Raw genomic sequence first — 20,792 nt, forward strand, 5'->3', positions numbered from 1 at the left:
TCCTAATCAGTACTCTCCCTCCTGCATTCGTTGTCACGTAGAGCCACCTTAGATCACATGCTTTGAAATTATCTGGAGGACGCGCCTCCTGCAGAACTGGGTCAACTCCTTACTTTCGGGCAGTGGAGGCCGTACCGTTCACTTCCGACCCGCAAGCACAACTCTGGGCCTTTGAGCGGACCAAAGAGGTCGCCGAGTTCCAGGGGCTTCCCGCCACCTTGTGCGACCAACAATTCACCATCTCCCATCTTCTGCCGATGAATAAAGTGTTCCATCCATCCATCCATTGCTTTGTGTTTGTTGTCCGGTAACAGAGAAAAATCTTCATGTGGGCCGATTGTGTTGATAGTGGTGAAGTGGTAGAAGCTCAATGGCACATGCCTCAGGGCTCACGAACCTGTAACCGCTTATCATTGCAGTGTACAACTCACTTCTCTTCTGTGGCCGTAATTAGGAGGCCGCGTCTATGGGTGTATGAGCCTTTGATTAAGGAGTGTGAACTATTCAACAGCTGCGTTATCGATGGGGCGGGGATGTATAGTTCGTACACCCGCGTACGAGGAGCGCCCGAAGAAACAGCAACGAGAATGTAAATGGCGCCGGCCTTAAACAACCACCGACGAACGTTCCCGCGAAGCTGAAAGGCGGAGACAATCGCGAGCCTTGGCACCTCCGAACGAGCAACGACGCCATACTCAAAACGCAATACGGCGGCAGAGGTACCGCAGGAACCGAGCGAATAACTTCAAAGTGCAGATTCCAAGTTCCGGCGAGACTTCCTGGATAAACATTTAGATTTAGTTGCAGAGTGTGTGGCCCTCTGTGGTTGGAGAACGACCTGACGAGGATCCGAATGTACCAGACGTGACTAATCGAGACCATGCGCTGCAGATACTGTCCCGTACTTTCCCAGACGTTGCAGGCGACGTGGCTGAATTCAAGGTGGGCGGGAAGTGCAAGCAATCTCTGCTCTTTCATGGCAGCGAAAACACTTTGCTTCAAACACATTTGAAAGCGTTGATAGTCGTCAGCTTTCGCTGCCATTCTATCTTCACAGATTGGAAGGGTTGTCATATTTCACGATAAATTGCGTTTAAGCATTGGTTGTGATGTTGACTTATCGCGCGTTATGTGTGGACAAAATTTGTAGCGTATCATTTAAACAGGATGGATGAATTTTGGGGTTTTACGTGCCAAACGCATGATATGATTATGAGGAACCCCATAGTGAGGGACGCGGCAATAATTTTGACTTCAAGGGGATCTTTATGGTGTCCCCAGCGCACGTAACACGGGAGTTTTTGCCTTTCGCCCCCGTCTAAATCCGCTTGCCGCTGCCGATATTTCATCAATCTTTTCAACAGGGGCTACTGCTGCGATAGTAGCGTATTGTATGGTACGTCGCTTCAGGCCCTTCAGCTTAAGGGCTCTATTAAATCAGTAGAGCTTCTTACAGCGATGTATATTAATATATAAGCCTCTCTGTAATATATATTTTGTTCATCGTATACATCATTTGCATTTTCATAATATAAATAATTATATATGTTGCACACTTTTCTGCGAATGTTCTTAGGCATCCATACAGCCGTACTTCGGTTGACCTCATTGATTCGCAGTTTTTACCATTGACAAATCATCATTGCCTTAGCGCCATCTGGCCACATCTCTCCCTTGCACAAATAAGCCCCACTAATCATCATCGTCACTTATCTTACCGTACATTTCCTGTAAGAATCAGGTCATTGGTTCAAGATAGTAGGCTGCCGCATGTTGGGTATTAATCTGGAGCCACCCTATCATAACAAGGAACTTGTTGTGTTCATCTATATCGCCGGGTATGTTTTCTTCAGTATACGTAGATGACGTACAGTTAAGATTCATGTGATGTAATCTTGCAATCTGTGAGTGGCATGTTCAGCGTGGCTTAAACAAAGTGTGTGTAAATGGGCAGAAGAAAATGACTACAGGGATAATCCCCTTAAAAGCTCCTTTGTCTGTTCCACAAGAAAGCTCATTTGCAGGGCCCAAATGCAGAACTACACAGACGGTAATACCAGTTTCCAGGCAACGCAAGTTTTAGGCATCATAGTAGACTGAAAGATAAGTTTCATCCCACACATATTCTACCGTAACGAATTCCTAAAAACACCATCATCAGCAGCATATTTATGTAGACAGCAGGACGAAGGCCTCTCCCTGCGATCTCCAATCGATCTCTAGGGTTCCCTGTGATTAGTTGACCTAGGCAAACATACTCCTTCACAGACTGTGGAAGCTGACTTGCGATCTTGAACACTTGTTTACTTGCCCAGTTATTCATCATTATCTTTGCCTTCTGCATATTGTTCTTCAGCCCCGCTCTTACACTCTCCCTCTTAAGGTCCCCAATCATTTGTTGTAACTCATCCGCAGTGTTTCTAAATAGAACAATGTCATCTGTAAACTGAATGTGGCTGAGATATTCGCCGTCGATCCTTACTCCTAAACGTTCCCAGTTTAATCCCTTGAATACTTCATCCAAGCACGCAGTGAATCGCATTGGAGAAATTGTGTCGCCTTGTCGGACCCCTTTCTTATAGGTATCTTCCTGCTTTTCGTGTGTAGAATCAAGGTGGCTGTGGAATCTATAGATATTTGCCACGGTATTTACGTAAGCAGTCTTTACTTCTTCATTACGCAATGCTTCTATGACTGCTGATATCTCTACTGAATGAAATGCTTTTTCGTAATCTACGAAAACCAGATAGATAGGCTTATTGTACTCTGCGGATTTCTCGATAACGTTAATAATTACATGGATGTCATCCATTGTAGAGTATCGTTTCCTAAAGCCAGCCTGCTCCCTTGCTTCAATAAAGTCCAAGGTTGCCCTTATTCTCTTGGCGAGTGTTTTGGTAAATATTTTATATCGTACTGGGAGTAAGCCAGTGGGCCTATTATTTTTCATTTCTTTAACGTCGCCTTTTTTGTGGATCAGTATAATGTTTGCATTCTCTATGTTTCATGGGACTCTTGCAGTCAATAGACGCTTCATATTGAAAACCGACAGTTTTCCGTGAATTATGTCTCCTCCATCTTTGATTAAATCGACTTTTTTTCCATCCTCTCCTGCCGCTTTTCCCCATTTCACACCCATTGCAAGGCCCTGCTTACCTCATCTCTAGTTATAGGACGAGTTTCTTTATACTGTTCATTATTGTTTTGAATAGATTACTCCTGAGTCATCTGGGTACTGTACAGGTCAGTATAGAATTCTTCCACTCCTTTTATTATACCTTCGAGATTGCTGATGATATTACCTGGCTTATCTTTCAGTGCATACATCTTGGTTTGTCCTATGCCAAGTTCCTGCTCACTGATTTCAGGCTGCGTCCATTTTTACGGCTTCTTCAGTCTTTCTCACCTCTTAATTTCTAATATCGCTTATTTTCGGTTTGTTGATCAGTTTTGACAGGTCCGCGAATTCTATCTTATCTCTTGAGTTGGACACTTTCATTCTTTGTCGTTTATTTATTAGGCCTTTTGCTATATGGAAGAGCTTGCCTACTGTTTGCCTTTGTGCTTTGCCTCCCACTTCAATTGCTGCCTCTGAAGCCAGTCTCGTTACTGTTCCATTCATTACCTCTATGTCATCATCATTATCTCTCTGTTCCAAGGCTGCATATTTGTTCGCAAGCACCAGCCTAAATTTGTCCGCTTTTACCCTTACTGCCTCTAAGTTGCCCTGTTTTTTCTTCACCAATTTTACTCTTTCTCTGTTCAAATTGAGGTGACTACTGGGCTTCAAAAGCCTATGATCGCTGCATTTTATCCTACCTATCACTTTTACATCCTTCACTTGGCTGGGATCGGCAGAAAGTAAGAAATCAATTTAATTTTTATTTTCACCATTAGGGCTTTTCCAGGTCCATTTTCTGTTCCTACGTTTCTTGAAGAAGGTGCTCATTATTCTCAGTTTATTTCTTTCTGCAAATCCTACCAGCATCACTCCTCTAGCGTTTCTAGAATCGACACCGTAGTTGCCAATTGCCTGTTCAGCCACCTGTTTTTCCCCACTTTTGCATTGAAGTCACCCATTACAACTGTATACCGCGTTTGCACTTTTCTCATATCTAATTCAACATCTTTATAAAACTAATATACTTCCTCATCTTCGTGACTGGACTTTGGAGTGTAGGTTTGTACTACCTTTAATCTATACCTCTGATTGAGTATATTACGACTACTTCCACCGTCTCGTTGATACTGTAGAATTCTTTAATGTTCATTTCGTTTCATTTTATTTCCTTAAAGGCCCCACTGAAGGGGTATAACACAAGGGGTGGCATTTACACACATGAAAAATTGAGAGCCATATTTTTATTATAGGGTAAGATAATTTGATATGGCATTTAAAGATGTGATAGGATAGGTTATGACTGTGATTTCGCTGGAAAGGTGGTTCCAGTCTGTTGCTGCACGAAAAAAGAATGAAAACGAAAAAGTGACTGTGCGTGTATGCGGGCGTGCAACTTGTTGCGGGTGACCGGTGCGGCTGGATATGCGTGCCGGGGGGAGAATGTATGGTGCTTTGCCAAGTGAGCTGTAAAAGAACTTGTGAAAAAGACAAATACTAGCAACGTGGCGGCGAGGTACAAGCAATGATAAGCCGGATACTGTTTTTAGTGCTGATATACTGATGTCGTTGGAGTACTTAGAATGATTAAAACTTGCAGCTCGATTTTGAACCGATTCCAGTTGATTGTTAAGATATACCTGATGAGGGTTCTAAATAGGGGATGCATATTCTAATTTCGCTCTTACGACAGACTGATAGGCTAGCTAGTAATATTACATTTTTGGGGGAGTGGCACTAATGGCGTTTTAGAAACCCGAGTGTTTTGTTAGCAGATGAAATGATGCTCATAATGTGCGTTTCCCAGGTTAAATCACTACAAAGGGTTACTCCGAGATATTTGTAGGAAGGAACTAAATCAAGGCTGACGTCAGCGATTTGGTACGAGAAAGCAAGTGGATTTCTGCGGTGGTGGAAGGAGACCGTCTTACATATTTTAGGGTTTAGTTCCATTAGCCAAAGGTTGCACCATTCCTGTACACTTCGCAGGTCGTTTTGAAGAGACGTGTTATCAGAAACGCTGTTAATTTTACGATAAATTACACAATTGTTTGCAAACACACGGATGTCAGAAGATACATTCATTGGTGGGTCATTAACGTAAATTATAAATAGCAGTGGACCAAGGACGGACCCTTTGGGTACGCCTGAGGTTAAAGGGGTAGAGTACCTCCGGAGTACCACAGGGGTCCGTCCTCGGTCCCCTTCTCTTTCTCATCTTCATAAACGGCCTTCCAAACGGCATATCATCCAATATCCGACTTTTTTCAGATGACTGCGTAATCTACCGTCGCATTACACACCCAGCCGACCATGCAATGCTCCAAAAAGACTTACATTCATTAGAAACCTGGTGTTCCAACTCTTTAATGAAACTTAACATCTCCAAATGTAAAGTTATGCAGGTATCCCTTAAGGACTCTAACAAGAATTACTCGTACTTTTTAAACTCGACAGCCCTATCCACCGTTGAGTCGTATCGTTATCTCGGTATGACTATTGAAAGCAAGTTGACCTGGTCCGACCATATAACAAAATTGGCTACCGACACTAATAAATCACTTGGTTACGTCAGACGTACCCTTGCGCTGTGCCCCTCATGCACAAGAAAACTAGCTTATGAAACTTTTATTCGAAGTAAACGTGACTACGCTTTAGCTATTTGGAGCCCGCACCAAGCTTACCTAATTAATATGTTAGAATCAATACAAAATCGTACCGCTAGATTCATCATTTCCAGATACAGCCGTGAAGAAAGTGTCAGTGCGATTAAATCATCTCTAGGACTCGAGCCATTGTTGTGGCGTCGGAAAATTGCGAAACTGTGCCTTTTCCAGCGACTTTATTATAAATTCCCCGAACTGCATGAAAGGCTTCTAATCCCACCAACCCGTACATCTCGTCGCCTTTTTAACTCTTGGAGCATCCAGCGCTTGCATGGTTCAACACTTTCCTTTAATCAGTCGTTTTTGCCTAGCGCCATTAAAGAGTGGAACAAATTACCAGATAGAGTTGTCAATGAGCGCAACTCCATTATCTTCAAGCAGCTGCTTACTGATCACCTTAAACCCTAACCTTATAATGACCGTACTGTGCCTTCATTCTTTTGCGATTGCTGTCTCACATTGTGACTGTTCTGCTGATTTGCTTTTGCATTCTATTCAGTGTGCCTCTTGGCTTTTTTTGTTTGTTTGTTTTAATGCGAATCCACAGGCTGAGTCTTGTAAAAAATTGCAACCATATCTTTGTTTCTATTCTTATCTTCTGTAACCCCCCCTTATGTAATACCCCGACAGGGGTCCTTAAGGAAAAATAAATGATGATAAATGTTGATGAAGAGTTAGATGCTTGATTGTTGACAAAGACTGATTGTGAACGGTTACTTAAGAATTCTTTAACCCATGCTAAGATATTGGTATTAAGATGTAATGCCGCAAGTTTTTGTAGTAGACGCTCATGAGGAACTTTTTCAAAAGCTTTGGCGAAATCTAAGAAGATGGCGTCAGTCTGGAAGTTACAGTCAAGGTTTACATGCATATCGTGAATGAACATAGCTAGCTGCGTTTCGCAGGAAAAACCTTTCCTGAAGCCATGCTGCACAGAATGAAAAAAAAGTGAGTGGCATCAAGAAAGTCCTTGATATGTATGCAGATGATATGTTCAAGGATTTTGCAGGGTGCACTGGTTAATGAGATCGGGCGATAATTTAATGGGGAGTGTTTGTTCCCGATTTGTGCACTGGAACAACCTTTCCGTGCTTCCAATCTGGAGGCAGCACACCTGTTGAAACTGACTGGGAAAATAGAAGACAGAGATATGCTGCACAAATATGTTTAGTGTTCTTTTAGAAGTTTAGACGTAATGTCATCCACACCAGCAGCCGATGAAAGTTTGATATTGTCTATGAGGGATGAAATGCCAGATGAAAAAAATAATTGGTGGCATGGTACATTGAAAGTTCGCTTGGGGAATAGAAAATTACATTTCAGTTTCTTGCGTAAAAACCGACGCAAAGGTTGTGGTAAACAAGTGAGCACATTCAGTGTCGGTTAGGGAATCATCCGATTCATTTGATAGGGTAATAGTTCGTGTGTCCTGTGGGGTTAAGACTTGCCAGAATGTTTCTGGGTCGTTCTTAAGCATGTTCGGCACATCAGAATGAAAGAACGAGTGTTTGACACGATGTATGGCTTCCAGATAGGTAGTTTCAGCGGCTTTGTACCTATTCCATGCGTTAGGGGTGTTACGGGACTTAGCTGCGCGGAAGAGACGTTTTTTCTTGTTTTCTAATCGCCTCTGTGCTTTACTAAACCAGGGTTGTGCTGAATTAAAATGAATGCTAATTTGGGTAATGTATTTGCCAACTAGATAGTTTAGTTTCTCTTTGAATATGAGCAAATTTTCATCAATGGTATGACAAGGACAGGCACTTGCAAAACTGGAGTAAAATGTCATTAGTTCATCATTATTTGCTTCATAATTGCCCTTTTCATAAAGTGATCAGTCTTTTTAACAGTCGGCGTCAAAACTGGTTTATTTACGAAGTCGACATGAATGACTTTATGGTCACCGATTTCGGGTAGATACGCGATGGATGGCACGCCCTTAGGATTACTTGTTAAGACAAGGTGTAGAATATTTTGGCAGTTATCGGCGACGCGGGTTGGTTCTGTGAGCACTTGAGATAATTTAAAGTTCAGGCATACCTCAAGGAACTCGTTTAATTCCCTTGAGGTAGCCGTTGGTGCAGGCCGGCTTGACCAATCGATATTAAGAAAATTAAAGTCTCCAAATAGAATTACATGCATGTTGAGGTGTTTGGTCGTTATTTCACTTAACATGTTATTCAGCTTAAAAGAGAAGTCTGGAGTACTATGAGGGGGCCTATACCAAACGCCAAGTAAAATGTTGCCCGCTATGTCCCTATGAATTTCGAATCCTACCCCGTATTGGTTCTTAACCGGGAGACATATATACCAGAGGGCATGGCCGTTATTCAGCAATGTGGAAGGCTTACCAGTTCTAATCTAAACTTGGTCGATAATATCCCAAACAATGTCTCGTAGTTCTTCGAAGAGTCCTGCTGAGCTAGCCTAACTCGAGAGGGTTCGCGTGTTAAAACGTTGCAAGGGTCAGCTTCCATTGGCGGCCTGTCCGGACCCAGAAATTCTTAGCACCCTCTGCGGCGTTTCAAGCCTCACCGCCGCCTTGGTCAGGTGCTCCGCAGCTTCTGGGGACTGAGGGCAATTGGTTAATTGAAGATATCACTAGGGAGGTTGTGGCCGAATACTGCACCAGGGCTGCAAATTCCTCTTTTGGTGAGGGAGCGTCTCTGTTCAAGCTTACAACAACGCACATTCTTAAAATTCGGTAGCCGTCTATGTGGGGCAGAAATAAGAGACACCTCATGAACCTCTACAAGAACCTCATACATACACAATTAGACAACGGCATCATAGTATGCTACGCCAAGCGCTCTAAAGATGCTGGATCCCTTCCACCGTTTCGGCATCCGCCTGGTCACAATTACCTTCGGTGCAAATCCTGTGGCAAGCCTCTACCAAGAGGCTAACAAGTGGTCACTCCGCCTGCACCAGCCATATTCTGCGCTCATGCACATTTTGAAATCAGATGTCGACCTTGATTTTCCCTTTTATATAACCGTAAGCGATATGGCCCATCTTCCCTCTTCTTCGACTTCTTCGCTCATGAGTTTGGCCATTGCCTTTTTTGGCAATGAACACTGCTGGACAACTTGATCGGTCTCGATATTATAAAGTGGTGGAGGTACGCCAAGACCCGAACCTCCTCTCGCGTTCCCGTTCTCCCTGCAGCTCCGTTCCGGTCGTCGCCTGCGCCCAGCTACCCCTACAACGATGGACACTTGCAAGCCCGGTCCTTCCGGCGCCTCTAACCCTACCACACAAACGACCCCGCCTGTAGCGCCCTCTTGGACTGTGACGAGCCCTCAGCGCGAGCCCCCTCTCTTTGCGAGACTCCTCGGTGATGACCTCGACGATTGGATCAACCACTACGACCACGTGAGTTCTTGCGACAAGTGAAACGACACCCAGAAATTGAGGCACATCGCATTCTACTTGACCGGTGTTGCCAAGACGTCGTATTTCAACCACGAATCCAACATCGCGGATTGGTCCACGTTTAGGTCCAAGCTGCGGCAAATCTTGGCTTCCTCGTCTGGCCGTGCAGAGGTCGCCAAACAGAGGCTGAGAACGCGCCTCCAACTTCCGCAAGAATCTTAGACCTCATACATAGAGGATGTCTTGGCTCTGTGCCGCCGTGCGAATCCTAGCATGATGGAAGCCGAACGCGTTCGCCACATCTTAAAAGGCATTGGGTCTGTCGCGTTCAACGCCTTAATTGTGTAAAATCCGGCTTCTATCCAAGATATCACTTCCACGTGTCAACGCCTAGACGAGCAGCAGTCTATTCGTCTTCCACATGGAAGCAGCAATCCTCAGGTTCCCCATTCTCCAGATCTACGTGCTCTTATCCGCACCATCATCCGCGAAGAGCTTCAACTACAAGCCCTAAGGCGTCCCCTGCTGCCTGCGCCCCAACCCCCACCTTTGACTTGCGCGAGGTCGTAAAGCAAGAGTTGACAGCAATCACCACACCCACGACGCATCTTGCTCCGGTAGCGCGCCCCACACCTACTTACGCGGGTGTTGCTTCGCTGCCCACACCTACCGTGACCTTCGTGGCTACTGATGTCCGTGCCTATGACCATTTGGCTTCGATGGGAACTAGAGCACTTGCTGCGCCATCCTGCCCTCAGTGGCGTCCACCTCGTCCTGTTTGTTTTTACTGTGGTATACGCGGCCATATATCTCGCTTCTGCCGCCGTCACCAGCAGGATGAAAGACGACGCTATGCAGAGCACGAGAGACACCGCACTCGCCGACCAGACGCCTACTATCCCGCATCGTATTCGTTCCCTCAACACCGTTCTCCGTCTCCTCCAGCTGCTCCCAATCTGGCTCATAGTTCCCGTTCGGCCATACGTCGTTCTCCATCGCCTTACCGGCACTCTACATCATCGCTTCGCCCCACTTCCTATCTTGTCGATCAGCACTTGGAAAACTAACTGTTATAGTTTTTGGTGGGGATGCTGCTTCCTATCGGTCTTCAAAAATTCCTCCTGTTCGCCCGGCTAACATGCTCTCAGTAACTGTCTAAGGTGTTCCCGCGCCAGCTCTCCTCGATACCGGTGCCGCCGTTTCTGTTCTTCGTAGTGATCTGTGTTCCCGGCTCCAGAATGTGAAAACGCCTGATCTTGGACCTATTTTGCGTGGTGCTAATAATGCATTCATTCACCCCGACGAACAGTGTACTGCTCGTGTTCTCATCGACGGCATACGCCACCATATTGAGTTTCTCATCCTTCCAATATGTATCCATGAACTTATACTAGGTTGGGACTTCCTACATTCTGCTTCAGGCGTCATTTCATGTAGAGAGAGAATATCACGGATACAGCACTTGCACCTGTTCCGGACTCTTCACTTTCATGCGTGAACTTCGCCATCGCTGCAGACTACGTCCTGTGTCCTGGCCACGAACACGCTGTAGCCGTAACTTCCAGTCAGATCGCCGATGGAGACGCGCTAGTCGCCCCTTCTACCCGCTGTACTTCTCGCGGAATTCTCATTGCCACCTGTCTCGTCCGGTTTTCACGTGGCCGCTCCCTTCTGTCTGCTTGCAACACGACCCCAGATCCAGTGATGCTGCCCAAAGGGATGACTGTGGCAACCGTCTCTGACACTCAGCCTATCTCTATAGTTACGCTTTGTCCTTCCTCGTTGCCAGCGCCAACCTCAGGTTTGGATTCTTCTTTCCCTCCTCCAGGCGTTCTTGGTTCTGAGCTAACAGCCGCGCAGACCGAAGCCTTACTGGTGGTCTTGGCAAAGCACAAAGCCTGTTTCGATAGCTGTTCCCCTGTGTTGAGCCAAACTTCTGCGACTACACACCGCATCGAAACAGATGGTTCCGCTATAATACGATGACGCCCGTATCGTGCATCGCCGTCTGAACGCAAGATAACGCGACCTTCATCTAGCCCACGGGCTGCTCCCGTGGTTCTGGTAAAGAAAAAAGATGGCTTCGTTCGCTTTTGCGTCGGTTATCAAGCGCTTAATAAGATCACAAGCAAGGACGTATATCCAATACCTCGAATTGACGACGCATTGGACACACTGCAACGGGCGGAGTATTGCTCCAGCATTGATCTTCGATCAGGATATTGGCAAATTCCGATGAACGAGACTGACAAAGAAAAGGCCGCATTCGCTACACCATACGGACTTTATGAATTTAACGTGATGCCTTTGGCCTTTGTAACGCTCCTGCCACATTTGAGCGCATGATAGACAACGTACTTCAAGATATAAAATTGAAGACCTGCCTTTGTTATCTGGACGATATTGTCATCGTTTCGTCTTACTTCAGCCAACATCTTCATCGATTAGAGGAAGTTCTCAATTGCCTTGCAAATGCTGGTTTCCAGATCAATACGAAAAATTCAAATTTGCTAGCAAGAGCATAAAAGTATTGGGCCACGTCGTCTCCAAAGATGGCATCCAGCCAGACCCCGTAAAGCATAGTGCTGTTGTCCACTTTCCTCACCCACGGCGACAGAAAGATCTACGCAGTTTCCTTTGCTTGGCGTCATATTTTCGTCGATTTATACGCAACTTCGCTGCAATAGCAGCTCCTCTACACAAGCTACTGGTTACCGGTGCCTCTTTCACAAGGACTAGCGACTGCGAGTCGGCTTTTCAAGCTGTTAAGCGACAGCTTACTTCGGGACAGTGCTTCGCCAATTCGACAATCGAACCCCCCCAAACTTCATACTCACGCAAGCGCGCAAGTTATTGGCGCAGTACTTCTGCAACGTAATGCAGCCTCTAAAGAGCAAGTCATAGCATATGCCAGCCGAACACTTTCTCCAGCTGAGCGGAACTACACCATTACAGAGCAAGAGTGCCTTGCTATCGTTTGGCCGATTCAGAAATTTCGCCCATACCTTTACGGCCGCCACTTCACCATCGTCACCGACCATCATGCTCTGTGTTGACTGTCATCAATGAAAAACATGTCAGGACGCTCAGGATGCTGGATACTCCGCTTGCAGCAATATGACTTCACAATAACGTACAAATCTGGAAAAAGTCATCATGATAGAGATGCATTGTCTCACTGCCCACTCTCGCTCTTCCCCGGTAACGCGACGTCGCTCCGATGCTACGCCTGACTCACACCAGCTCTCGATAACGCCCCTGGACCAAGTTACGCTTTCATGATGGACTGATTTCGTGTCGCTTCAGCGGGCCGACTCCTACTGTCGAGCTGTAATGGATTGCCTTAGTAGGTTCGCCGAACCACCCAACAACCGCTTCTGACGCCAACTTCGACAATTCCACCTTCAAGATGGCGTGCTACATCGCTACGTTTACCACCCAACAGGTCACCGATGGGCCCCAGTTCTACCTCGCTGCCTTCGCCAGCGAGTATTAGAGGCACTTCACGACGACGTATCGGCTTGCCATTTAGGCTTCCACAAGACTTACGACCGCCTCAAGACCCGCTGCTTCTGGCCTGGCCTATCCACAATGGTGGCGAAATACATTGCCTCTTGTGCGTCATTTCAGCACCGGAAACGCTCGACATCCCCTCCTGCCGGTTTATTACAACCCCTCCCTTGCCCGGACGCACCTTTTGAATTTGTTGGTATTGATTTGTATGGTCCCTTGCCGTTGACACCCTCCGGTCACCGTTGGATTGGGATCTCGGTTGACCATTTAACAAGGTATGCGGAAACTGCCCGTCTGCGATCTTGTACCGCTTTGGAGCTCGCCGACTTTTTCTTGCGCTCCATCATCTTGCGCAACGGGGCTCCTCGCGTTCTTCTCAGTGACCGTGGCAAGGCGCTCATTTCCCAAATTATCCAGGAAGCTCTTCAGGCCGCTAACACCGTCCATAAATCTACTTCTACCTATCATCCGCAAACCAACGGCCTTACTGAGCGCTTCCACCATACGCTGTCTGACATGATTTCCGTGAACATTCGTCCTGACCACACTGACTGGGTCAGTGTGGTGGACGAATGAGTGGACAATGAGTGGACTTTTCCTTGTTTTTATTTGTTTAGACATGCTGGCAGTACCTATAAGCGTTATGGCAGAAGGGGCGTTAATACATACGAAATACCAACACATGATTGAGAATAAATCAAGCTAGCAGGTTAGATTTCAAAAAGAAGATGTAAACATGAGAAAGCTTTTGTTTAAGTAAGCTACTCTACATATTGACACGTGTACTTATATTTAACAGGCAACCACGTTTCGCCGCCTAGCAAATCTTATCGCACAGCGCGGGACGCGTCTGCATGTATCCGAAGTTTCTGGAAAGTTATCGAATGCTTCTATCCGCTGTCTGTTGTCGCCGAACCTTGTGTTATCTGATTTCATCGCGTGACTCGAATGTTGTAGAACTTTGTGGAAGGCACGCGGGTCCCAGAGATTACTCTGGAACGTTCGACGACTGATGTATAAAAGCCGACGCGCCTGACCCCCTGATCAGATTTTCGATGGTCGCCGACTGTGTTCGCCGCTTTCGCCATTCTTTGAGTGTAGCCTGTTTTTGAGGGCAGAAGTTCGGCCAATAAAACGCTAGTTTCGTCTTTCCCAGTTTGGCAGAGGTAAATATACCTGGTAGCGAAGCTTCCATAGGAGCCCCTACGTTCAAAACATGGCGGTCCATCGGCGGTTAATGGGGCTTAGCGCCATCTGCACGTGGTGGGAACACTTCCGGCGGAAGAAAAAATAATGTGACGCCATGTCCGTTAAAAGCAGAAGTGAGGTCATTTTGTTTTCGAAGGCGCGAAATTTGTTTTGTTGTCCTTCCTTTGGAGCTATATATTCAAGTGCCCCGCCATTCGACTTGATGGGCGTTTCGAGCTTTCAGCGTGGAAAGCGATGCAGGAAAAGCCCAGCCATACGGCTGTCGAAATCGCATCCCTGCACAGAACATACTTTCTTTGGAGGCCGACGAAAGCTTTAGGTGAAGAGTGCTGATCCTATTATCGGATGCCAAGCCCGTCGGCCAGCGCAGTCACACGAAAACAACTACACAATTATCTGGCGGCTGTAACTCACTACTTTTGACTGAACAGATTATTGAGCAATGAAGCTACCCGCGTCACCAAATTCAAACTTCGACAAGCACAAAAGCACAAACTTTGAGGGGGGCGTATTTCAAGAGGTGAACTTTACGAGTGCGCCTTTCTGCCCACTTCAAGACGTGCATTTCATTGCGAGTGATAGTGGCGTCAACGCCCCCTGTAGCAATGGGTGCTGAAAAGAAATGCATTTATTACTAGTAATAAAATTAAACGTGTATTTTATTAACTCGTAACAAATGTATAAAATTGGCTAGGAATTTTATTTTGATTGAATGAATCTGTGTCTCGTTTAAATAAAAAAACGCTTTTTTTCCCAATGTTTGTTCCCTCCGAACAAGAGAGAGAGAGAGAGAGGAAAGGGGAAAGGCAGGGAGGTTAACCAGAGAAAAAAAATCCGGTTGGCTACCCTACGCTGGGGAGAGAGGGGAGGGGGAGGTAAAGTGGTAACAAAGTAGAGATAAGGAAAGGAAGGAGCCTCGACACACAATCACAATCGGTCACTGTCACCGAATACTGTCATCGCACAGCACAGTGACACTTGAAGCACTATCAACATCTGTTCAGGCTACAGTCGCCTGTCCAGTTCTGTCGCCCTCAAAAACCGCAACAGTGCCCTCGTCGCCCTCTGCTGCGATGGCTTATGATGGCGCGCTTCAATCGCTGCTCCCATAACCCCCCATGCTGATTGATGTCGGTGACAATCTGTCCTGAACCGCTTTTCGCCCAAAGCTTCGCGACCTGTTTGAATAGACCTTGGTTTGGCTGCTTTCTTTACCGTCACTACCACGTGACAACTGGTAGAGGTGCTTGGCGTTGATGTACCGGACGCCCCTACAAAGCCGTGACACAAGCCCGAACACGGAAGACATCACCAACATTAACAAGAACCAGCATGGTAGCCGCATACTGCAAGGACTGCCCCCGGAGCACGGACTTTGGCCTGAGACGAGCAGGACGAATGTCACCACGTCCACCCCAATGGCAGCCCCAGCGTCCCCCATGATGCCGCAGCAGCCCAGGAAGCCTCCGACTTTCCGCGGTTCTACGTTCGAAGACCCGGAAAGTTGGCTTGAGACATACGAGACAGTCGCTACATTTAACAGCTGGAACAGCGACGACAAACTGCGACATGTTTTCTTTGCATTGGAAGACGCTGCCAGGACGTCGTTCGAGAACCGTGAGGCCACCTTAACGACCTGGGACTTGTGCCGAAGCGGCTTTCCGGAGACATTCGCAAGCGTCGTACGACGAGAACGAGCCCAAGCGCTATTAGAAATTCGGGTGCAGCTACCTAATGAGACAACCGCGAGTTTCACGGAGAAAATGAGCCGTCTATTCCGCCACGCCGACCCTGAAATGCCCGAGGAAAAGAAAGTCCGCCTACTGATGCGTGGTTTAAAGGAGGAACTTTTTGTCGGAATGGTACGAAGCCCACCAAAGACCGTCGACGAGTTTCCTCGTGAGGCCACCAGCGCCGAGAAAACACTCGAGATGCGAAACCGGCAATTCGACCACCGCACGAACTCGACAAACTACGCCGGAGTTCAATCACATGCTACCGACGATCTACGCGAGACTATCTGAGCGGTCGTACGGGAGGAGCTGCAGAAGTTCTACCCAAGGTCGCAGTCCCAAGTGGATTCAATCGCTGAAATCGTCAAAGAAGAGGTTTAGCGATCGCTTGGAGTCCCTGAGGTGCAACCACGATCACCGCAACCTCAGACGGAAACGATGACATACGCCGCCATCGCCCGCCGCCAAGGTCCCCCTCCGCGACAACGCCAGGGCCCCGTAACGCCGCGATTCCGTCGTCCGCCACCGTCGCCGCCAGCACGCCAACCCGTCGCCCAGCGCAGCTACACGAGGAAGACGGCCATTTCGCGAGCCCCCGACCACCGCCCGCTCTGCTACCACTGCGGCGAAGCCGGCCATGTATACCGTCGAAGCCCATACCGCGACCTGGGATTGAGAGGGTTCGCCGTCAACGCACCGCGCCCTCGGGAAGGTGAACACCCTCGTGACATCGCCGACTACCTCGCCGTTACTCAGTGGAGCCCTCGACGACCGTCCCATTCGCCGTCACCAGGCCGCTACCTATCGCCGCAGCACCGTCCATATACTGGCCCAGCACGGGGCCGCTCTCAGAGCCCATATCCGGAAAACTACAAGCAGCAACCGATGGAGGTGCGGTTGCTGTTCGTCGAACTGACGAAGATCCTCTGCCGCCGACGAATACACCAAATATCCTGTCTAGACTACATGTTGACGAAACGCCGCCATACCGATGTAGTCTGGAAACAAAGAATACGCTGATGAAAGGCGGCCTGACGACGCGACGTTCCAGCCACAGGTCAACTCGACGCAGCCGTGATCCGACGCCAAGAACTAATTGCAACGCAAGACAAAGAACCACCGACCTCGACATGCTTCACAACGGCTACACATTCACTGCCTTAGTCGATACAGGGGCCGATAACTCTGTCATGAATGGACACATCGAGGTCCAGTTGAAGAAGGTTAAGAATGCATGGGAGGGCCCCCTAATTCGGACTGCTAGAGGACACCTCATTCCGACGACTGGAATCTCCATGGCAAGAATTACCGTTCATGACCGGCCTTACCATGCCACCTTCGTTATCCTCCAACAGTGTTCGCGAGACGTCATTCTCGGTATGGACTTCCTGGAAACACGGCGCGATCATCGACCTGAAGTCGAAGTCAAAAACGCTTTCGGAAGATAAAGCGATACCGCCAGAAAGCCCTCGTAGTCACCACTCCTTGAATGTGCTCGAAGATCAAGTGAGCATCCCGCCTCACTCCAGCATTTTTATTTCGGTCGGCACCGAAACACCCGTTGACGTAGAGGGCGTCATCGAAGGCGACCAACGTTTACTGCTCAACCGCAAAATTTGTTTCGCAAAAGGGATCGCTCGACTGCACAAAGGAAACACGAAAGTGTTGCTGACAAACTTCAGGCAGGAGTTCAAGCACATCAACAAGGGCACTACGATCGCATACATCGAGGAAATTCTAGAAACCAGCACTGCGTTTTACCTCTTGGATTCTGTCGCGTCTACCCCGACGACCGTAGTTCCCGAGCGAGACTTCGACATAAATCCAAGTCTCCCCACGATTAAGCAACAACAGCTCAGAGGTCCTCTTCGACGATACAAAGAGTGCTTTTCGACATCATCAAGGATTCGACAAACACCAGTCGCAAGGTATCGCATAATAACCGAACAGTGTGTTCGACCACTCCGCCAGATCCCTTATCGAGTTTCTACGCGAGAACGTGAAGCTATAAGGCACCAAGTCGACGAAATGCTGCGCGACGACATCATCCAGCCGTCGAAAAGCCAATGGGCATCTCCTGTAGTCCTGGTGAAGAAAAAGGACGGAATCCTACGTTTCTGCCTCGGTTATTGTCGTCTGAACAAGATCACCGAAGAAGGACGTATACCCGCTCCCACGGATAGACGACGCATTGGATCAGTTCTACAACGCTAAATACTTCTAAGTCTGGCATTTGACAAATAGAAGTCGAAGAAAGAGATCGCAGAAAGACCGCCTTTTGCACCCCAGACGGACTCTACGAGTTCAAGGTTATGCCATTTTGACTGTGCTCGGCACCTGCAACGTTCCAGCACGTGATGGACACGGTTTTAGCAGGATTGAAGTGGCAGATGTGTCTTGTTTGCTTGCACGACGTCGTTGTCTTCGCCAGAAATTTCGACGATCACCTTAGGCGGCTTGCAACAGTACTAGAGGCCATCAGGTCATCAGGGCTTACTCTGAAGCAGGAAAAGTGTGGCTTCGCTTACGGCGAGCTTCTGTTTCTAGGCCACGTCATCAACAAACCTGGAGCCCGCCCCGACCCGCAAAAGACAGCTGCCATCGCAAAATCCCGCAGCCCAACGACAAGAAGGCAGTGCGTAGATTCCTTGGCATTTGTGCCTAACACAGGTACTTTGTCAAGGACTTTTCACGCATCGCGGAGCCGCTAACGCAACTAACCAAATGTGATGTCGAGTTCAAGTAGGAAACGCCGCAGGGCGATGCATTTCAAGAACTCAAACGACGCATGCAGTCACCGCCGGTACTTGCCCACTTCGACGACAACGCCGATACCGAAATCCACACTGACGCCAGTAGCCTAGGCCTCGGTGTCGTCCTATTCCAGAGGAAAGACTGACTAGAACGGGTGATATCTTACGCTAGCCGGTCGCTGTCAAAAGCAGGAGGCAATTATTACACGACTGAAAAGGAATGCCTCGCCATCATTTGGGCTACAGCAAAATTCAGCCCTTACCTTTACGGGAGGCCATTCAAAGTGGTCAGCGACCATCAAGCGTTGTGTTGGCTAGCTAACTAAAAGGACCCTTCCGGACGGCTGGCATGATGGAGCCTCAGACTACAAAAATACAACATCACTGTAGCCTAAAAGTCCGGACGAAAACACTCAGACGCCGGTTGCCTATCACGCACCCCCATGGACCCGACGCTGCAAGATGACGAGGATGACGACGCCTTCCTTGGAATAATGAGCGCGGAAGACTTCGCCGAAAAGCAACGAGGAGATCCGGAGCTAAAAGCACTAGTCGAGTATTTGGAAGGGCACAGCGACGTTGTCCCTAGGGCACTTCAGCGTGGATTGTCTTCGTTCAAGCTTCAAAACAATCTACTCGTGAAGCAGAACTTCTCATCAGTCCGCGCCAACTACCTTCTTGCTGCGTCGGCGCTGCGTCCAGAAGTACTGCGCGCCCTACAATACGATCCGACCGCTGGGCACCTCGGTTTCTCCCGGAGGCTATCGAGGATACAAGAAAGGTATTACTGGCTGTACTTAACCGCCGATGTCGCCCGTTACGTCAAGCCATGCCGAGACTGTCAGCGACGCAAAACACCACCGACAAGGCCAGCGGGATTACTACAGCCGATCAAGCCTCTTTACCAACCTTTTCAGCAGATCGGGATGGACTTGTTGGAACCGTTTCCGACATCAACTTCCGGGAATAAGTGGATCGTCGTGGCGACAGACTATCTCACCCGCTTCGCCTAAACTAAAGTTCTACCGAAAGGCAGTGCAGCCGAAGTGGCGAAATTTTTCGTCGAGAACATCCTGCTGCGACATGGTGCTCGAGGAGTCCTCATCACCGACAGAGGAACGGCTTTTACAACAGAGCTTACCCAAGCCATTCTGCAATACAGCCAGACAAGTCGCAGGAGGACAACTGCCTACCATCCGCAGACGAATGGTTTCACGGAGCGCCTGAACAAGGCCATCGCCGACATGCTAGCAATGTACGTCGACGTCGAGCACAAGACGTGGAATGCGGTCCTGCCATACGTAACATTCGCTTACAACACGGCGGTGCAAGAAACAACACAGATCACGCCATTTAAACTGTTTTGCGGCAGGAACCCGACGACGACGCTCGACGCCATGCTGCCGCACGTCACTGACGAGGAAAATCTTGACGTCGCTACCTATCTCCAGCGCGCCGAAGAAGGTCGACAGCTCGCCCACCTACGGATCAAGCACCAGCAGCGTACCGACCGCCGACACGACAAACTCCGACGATGCTTCGTCGAGTACCAGCCCGTCGACCGTGTTTGGGTATGGACCTCGATACGCCGACGAGGACGGAGTGAGAAATTAGTGTGACGCTATTGTACCCAACAAGGTCATCCGACATATTGGCGCGCTAGACTATGCATTCACAGCGACGCCGCGCAGGATCTGAAGTGGTCCACGTAGTGCGCCTTAAACCCTTTTACGGACGCTGACGAACTTCCTTATTTTGTTGTTTTCTTTGCTACGAGTGCTTTTCTTTATTACTTTCGTTTGTTTGCAGCATCGGGTCGATGCTTTTTAAGAGGGGGGTATTAGCACGTGTACTTATCTTTATCGGGAGACCATCGCACAGCGCGGGACGCGCCTGCATGTATCCGAAGTTTCTAGAACGTTATCGATGCTTCTACCCGCTGTATGTTTTCGCCGAACCTTGTGTTATCTGATTTCATCGCGTGACGCGAATGGTGTAGAACTTTGTGGAAGGCACGCGGGTCCCAGCGATTACTCTGGAACATTTGACGACTGCTGTATAAAAGCCGACGCGCCTGACCCGCTGATCAGATTTTCGGTGATCGCCGACTGTGTTCGCCGCTGTCGCCGTTCTTTGAGCGTAGCCTGTTTTTGAGGGCACAAGTTCGCCCAATAAAACGCTAGTTTCGACTTTCCCAGTTTTGCTGCTTTCTTTACCGTCAGCACCACGTGACCATATCATCTCATGGATGTAACTCATTCATATCCTGAGATATACCGAGGTAAGGAAACTATCGTGATGACATTATGTCAGTCATAGTATTTACGCCATGAGCTTCATCCCATGACAAGCATGTGACGTCATTGATGAATGACGTAGATGCGCATGCATGTCATGTCATTCATCTCGTGCAATCTATTTCATT

At 48.1% G+C, this 20,792-nt stretch overlaps 1 protein-coding gene across 2 annotated transcripts in view; it reads left to right on the forward strand.

Annotated features, from left to right (window-relative positions):
- LOC129385937 (uncharacterized) overlaps positions 1–20,792 on the forward strand; it is a 199,533-nt gene that overhangs the window by 177,635 nt on the left and 1,106 nt on the right. The window lies entirely within an intron of this gene.

This window comes from Dermacentor andersoni, chromosome 7, assembly GCF_023375885.2.
Source record: "Dermacentor andersoni chromosome 7, qqDerAnde1_hic_scaffold, whole genome shotgun sequence".
Taxonomy (NCBI): Eukaryota; Metazoa; Arthropoda; class Arachnida; order Ixodida; family Ixodidae; genus Dermacentor; species Dermacentor andersoni.